This window comes from Mastomys coucha, unplaced genomic scaffold (genome assembly GCF_008632895.1).
Source record: "Mastomys coucha isolate ucsf_1 unplaced genomic scaffold, UCSF_Mcou_1 pScaffold8, whole genome shotgun sequence".
NCBI lineage: Eukaryota > Metazoa > Chordata > Mammalia > Rodentia > Muridae > Mastomys > Mastomys coucha.
Window position 1 is genome coordinate 42,834,829 of NW_022196914.1, and position 6,513 is coordinate 42,841,341.

Sequence of the window (6,513 nt, forward strand, 5' to 3'; positions counted from 1 at the left end):
CACCTCCCCTTCACCCAGGTTCAGTCTAGACTCTTCCAGATGCATCTAGCTCCCTCATATCTACAACAAAAATGTTCTCCTCAACCATTCCTTGGAGTGGTCACGTCCCCATTTTCACTCACAAAACACAAGGGGTATGGTATAAGCTTTGATCTAGCCATCAGTTCTTTCTAATAAATGAATGGATAGTGGGGTAAAGGACACCATTTCTGCTGCAAGCACACATCTCCTCACATGTTACTATGTATTATATATTTAAATATAGCCGATAGCACTTTTTGGGTATACTTTTTCTTGCATTGGAGCCTTTATTAAATATTTGAAATATTCTGTTTAAATGCTCAATGTGGACTGGAGAGATGGCTCAGTGGTTAAGAGCACTGACTGCTCTTCCAGAGGTCTTGAGTTCAATCCCCACATGGTGGCTCACAACCATCTGTAATGGAATCAGTTGCCCTCTTCTGGTGTGTCTGAAGAGAGTGACTATGTACTCACATAAAATAAATAGATAAATCTTAAAAGAAATGCTCAATGTTTAGCTCAACAAATACCTTTTTCTTAAAACAATTTTAAATTTTAATTTTTAAAGGGAATGACTACTTTATATTCCAGTTCTGCCTTGTCCTGTAGATAGAATTGTGGGCTTGCATTCATTTTTCACATATTTATTAAGCACTTTGTTAAGTAGACGTTGTGATGGATATCATGAATGTAACAGCTGATTAAATACCCGCATGGCCTCAAGGAAACTCATATCCTCCAGGAGAACACAAAACAAATAAGATCATTGCTATGTCCTAAAAGCCTGGGGCTGGGATGAGTCAAGAAAGATAAGGGAGTGTATAGAGAAGGTATGGACCATAGTCATCCTGGAGCAAAAGGGCTTTTGTAGAGAAGAGAAAGGGGAAACTGAAATAAGAGTGAAATTCAGAAGGATCTAGCGGAGAGGAAGAATTCCTCTGGGAACCCAGGCAGCAAGTATACTGTTTTTGGAGGAAGGGGAAGGGAGTGGGGACAGCGGGTGGGGTTGAACATGTTCTGCCACCCAGCTATATGGCCTAGCTCATCAGTCTCCCTCTTAAACTGAGAAGACTTCTCAGGAAAGAAGTGCTGAAGTTGACTCTTCATGTGGCGATGCATGAGACATTCTCATTGTTGACAGCTGGGATATGAATGGGTTGTCACTCACGTGTAATAGAAGGAATATAAACCTACTGACATGTTTGTTCTAATAGTTCTATTCATTAATAAATTGAACAAAATAAAAGTTGGGGCTAAGATGGTTGTTAACAGGAGCTCAGGGATGCAAATACCAACAGAAAAATACCAGTTAAAATGAATAAATAGAAAATATTCCAGGAGTAAGGAATAGTCTTCATACCATAATACTGGTGTGAAGTATCTCAGGACTAAGCGCTTTCAGCCTTGAGCTCTGTAACACCCAATATCAGTTTTATCTTTGCCTGTTCCTTACTATGGTTAATTCCTGAGACCAACAGCACTATAATATTCCATTTTGCCTAGCAGTTTCTATTGTTTCTAAGTCTTTTTAAAATTTTTCTTTTCTTTTTTTTCTTTATTAAATTATTTTTTTACTCTCCATATTCGATTCGCCCCTATCCACCATCCAAATGCTACACACCCCATACCTCCTCCCCACCCCTTACCCCTGTTTCCATGTGGATGTCCCCACTCCCCACCCCACTTGACCTCTAAACTTCCTGGGGCCTCCAGTCTCTTGAGGTTTAGATGCATCATCTCTGAATGAACACAGACCCGTCAGTCATCTGCTGCATGTGTGTCTCATATCAGCTGGTATATACTGTCTGTTTGATGGTCCAGATTAATTGAGACTACTGGTCCTCCTTCAGGATCATCCTCTTCAGCTTCTTTCAGCCTTCTCTAATATTTTAATTTTATTTATTACAAATAGTGTGTGTTTATGTATGTGTGTGTGTGTGCATGTGTGTGTGTGTACACATATGTATGCATGAGAACAACTTTTGATAGTCAATCTTTTTTTCCTTCCATCATATGGATCCCAGTAATCAAACTCAGGAAATCAGACTTCCTTGGCCCTAGATTTTATTTTACATTTTACTTGACAAAATTGAATACCTTTATTTATAGGTTATAATATGATGTTTTAGTACATATTTATATTGTGGAACAATTAAACCCAATATAATTTAAATACTAATTATCTCTAATCACCTTTTTTTGTCCTGAGAACATTTAAAATGTAATCTTCAAACAATTTTGAGGTATCCAATAGTGTAATCATTGCAATGACTCTTCTGTATACAGATCACTAATGAAAAATTTTCCTGCTGAGCAGAAACCTTGCATTCTTTCACCAATGTCTCCCCCATTTCAATGTACATCTCACTACAAGGCCCTGCTAACATCAATCTGTTCTCTATTTCTTTGAGCTTGACTTTTGAAGATTTTCCATATGTGTGAGACAATGTGAATCCATATTCATCAGGAGTGGGTGAGAGCCTCTGTCACAGTACAGAATCAGCTCATTCCATCAACCTGATCAGTATAATGGAGGCTATAGTATAGCCTACCCAGGACCAAAGGCATTACCTAAATACCTTTGCCTGCTGAGTGAAGGAGTTCTGTCAGAGAGTGGGATCAGCTTAGAAAGGCAGCATTGATATCTAAGGAAAATCATAATTCTATTGGGACAGATGGAGGGATGTGAAGATTGGGTAGGCAGACAACAATGTGAAGAAACTGTTCCTTTCTTCCTGTTTGTTTGTTTTGAATGTAAAATGGTATCTTGACCAGGAGGAGGAATGCTTCAACAGCTGAGGCATACAGGGCATGATCTTAGTCGATTCTCACCCTTTGAATTGTGTGGATTGGTAATTAGGGAGAGACACAGTCAGTGTTGAGCTGTGGAGACCATTGCTTCATAATTCCCCCTTTCCTTCCTGAACTGTAGTTACAAATTTCTGCATTGGTTTTTGTGGCTTACATGTACCATAGAGCAGAAATGAATTGTAGGCATTTATTTTGCTGTAAAAGTATTTTTAGGTGTTTGTGGGCTGTGTATCAATTACTATATAACATAGAATTAAGAAGGAATGTGAAAAATATATTTAGCAACTGCTGATAATATTTTAAGAACATTTGATTCTGACACATGGTATTTAATTTATAGAGATGCAGGTTACATCATCAAAAGGTTATATATTGGGAAACTTACAAAAAAATCTGTAACTAAAATACTTTCTTGAAACACAGACTGCAGAATGTTCCCTCACAGAAGGAAAAAAAATGTGCTACGTATGATTGCTCAGGTTTTTCTTTTCCTGACTGTTTATCCTCCTTTGTACTTTATATCAAGAATAGTTGGAGGCTTTTGATAGGCAGATGACTGAACCAGGAGAGATGAATGTCAATTGGATGCTTAACCCTTATTTTTTATTCAGAATTGTTCTTTCCCTCTGGCCTCATAAGGTGGAGTGATGTCTTGCCAGAGGCTGGACAAAATTGAACATGGAAATGGCAGTATTCAACTGTATAAACAAATACTAAAGATTTGTCTTGGAAGTTTGTTCAGGTTAACCATTCATGGGCACAGGGAGAATAATAATAATACTAAAAATAGTAGAAAGCATCAATTTTCACTTAGTGTTTGCACATGGTTGTAGTTTTTCAGAATGTTTTGTGTACATTATCTTCTGTGGTTGAGTAAGTCTACTATGGAGGAAGACTGGTAATATAACTTTTTCACTGATTAGGAAATCAAGATAGAATAAAGCTAAATGAAAACCAGGTTCAGAAACACAAAAGGTTTTTTTTTCTTTTCTTTGTGTGGTTTATAGTAAAATAGAAATGTTTCTTTCCTCTTCTCTTCTCTCAAAGAAGGAAAAGAAAAGACAGAGTGAAAAAAACCAAGAAAGTCTGCTTGCTACACTAAACACACATTCTCAATTTCTGAAGAACACACATTCACAGGGTCAGATTGTCCTGCAGGTGATGGCTGGGCACAAGTGGATGGGCAATGGCGAATGTCCTAAAGGACCCTGGAGATGCAATGTTTCCAGCTTTCATCTTTTGTTTCCTCATCAGGTGGCGACTCCCAAACCCTGTTTTAGTCCAGCCAGTCCTCCTCAGTGTATTTCTCATCTTTACTCTCTAACCTAATCTCACACCCTGCCTGAGAGGTTTCTCTGTCTCGTGTTCTCCAGCAAGGGGTGCCACTATGAGATTGTGCATGCTCAGTGGGCTCTTTCATGTCATTAGTTGAGAATTCCTTTAGGAAAATACAACTAGGGAGAAGGAGGTTTCTGAGAGTTTTCGGCTCTATGTGTGTTACCTTGTGATTACCCACTCCTGGAATGCCCCCAGACATAATCTTAAGAATTTGATTATTGGGACATACTTGTCCACCAGTAAACAGCATAAAGAACTACTAAACTTGATGTTAGAAAGAATATTCTGTATGATTTTGTGTGTTCTGAATATAAATTAGAAATCTGAGTACAATATACCTTTTGACAGCTGTTGAGAAACAATTTAATTTGTCTGCAACTAAAGAAGCAGAAAATAAAAGCAAATAAATAAATAAATAAATAAATAGCCGGGATTAGTCTCCTCCTGTATTTGATGGATACCAACTTGAATAGATCACCTGAAGGAGCATGGTGACCAATGGGAAACTTTTCTGAATGAGCCGACCATAGCTGTACTGCATGGTTGTGTTTGTTGAAAATAAGAAACATGCACAAAGAGGTTCATGGAGATGAAAAGCCTCACACACTCCTCTCAAGCCATCTCTGATCTGGATGTTTGGGAGAACTTTGGGTGTCCTCATGACAACTTCTTGCCCTTGTTGGTGGTGATAAGGAGGCAGCAATTCCATTTAAATTCAAATGGCAGTGGAAACTGGCATGGTGGAGGGAGCTGCTCATCAGCTTGGTCTCAGACACAGAGGCTGTGTCTCTCAGTGGCACTGTATCCTTGCCCCAAACAATCTTTTTCTAGCTCTGTATAAATTACCTACCTGGCAAAATGAAGACTAAAGCTGCGAGCAAAAATACACTTCTGTGGGTGTAATTGTATTTGTGGCCAAGTTGGAGTTTGGACTTCTTCCATTAGCAGGGATGCCTGGTGGTAGTACTAACTTTAAAACCCAGAGCTGTCAACAAACAGAAGGCGCCTGGCTGAGCAGGATCAGGAAAGGAGTGGGGGGATGGGAAAAACAGGCAGGGGCTTCAAAGGACTTCACCCAAACCCCCAAAGGGAACCAACCTAGGGAGAGAAACTTTTCTCAGGGCTGGGCTCATTTGTCTCCTTTTCAGCAAAGACTCTACTCAGTCCTGTTTTCTTCTTGCTTTATCTGGAAACACCAGGCATGAGGACATGCAGATTTTAGTTGAAGGCTAGTACACTGCCAGTATTCTTTCCTCTTCTTGGGGTCATTGAGCACTTCCTAAAGTTGTCATTCTCACAGTGGCTCTAATCATAATGGTCCTTGCTGTTGTGAACTGAAAGTTTGCTCAAGGGAAAAAACAAAACACTAAAAACTAGATATAAATGGAATATTTCACAAGGTGGACTTGTAAGAACCAAGTAAACAGGAATATCTCAGAAAAACACTGGGAGGTCAGGAATTTCCATCCAGCTTAGCAAGATCAGCTCAGAAATTTTGGGAAGGTGCCCCTCCGAAGGGAAAGGCTAATTAACATTCCTCAGACCACAGGGTGAGAACCAACCTGCGGATGGGGACACATTCCTCAGGGCGGACCTTTGTCCACCTTCAGACAAGGGAAGTCCTTGCCACCTCATTCCCTGAAGACCAATCAGTTTAAAAAGTCACACTGTTCTGCCAGTCACATTGTGCCTAATGGCTGCTGCCCTGAAAATTGTATAAAAGCTCACTGAACAAGTTGTGTGTGGTTGCTGCCTTTCCTTTGGGTCTGGGACAACCCCAGTGCACTGGAACAATAAAAATCCTCTTGCTTTTTACATCGATCCAGGCTTCACGTGGTTCTCTCTGGGGGTCTCCGGTAAGCTAAGGCTCGACAGAGTCTTACAGACTAAACTTCATAATTGTGAGGAGTTGGAATGTTGTAGATTAAGTACCAATATTACCTTGGATTTTGCTTAGTTCCCTCAGTAGCCATTTATTATCCACGTCTGTATCTAATATAGTATCCTCTCAACTATTAGTTAAAACCTTCTTAAATGTATCAACTGAGTAGGCTACTCACTTCCATCTTCCCCAAATCTAAGCACATCATCTGGTAGCCTCAGAAACCCGTAGTAGAGATTTCTTCACCCTGCTATACCCCAGCTGTCTGCTCTCCTCACCAGTGTATTTAGTAAACACATTGATTTATGGTTTTCTTTTGTCCTATGAACATAAAAAGTTCATGTGTCTTTCACATTAGAGCATGCCATTCAGGATAATCTGAGGCTGTGGTCACTAATAGTTAGCTTAGGAATTAAGGCCAACAACTGACAAGTACGAATCTCATAAAAGTAAAAAGCTCC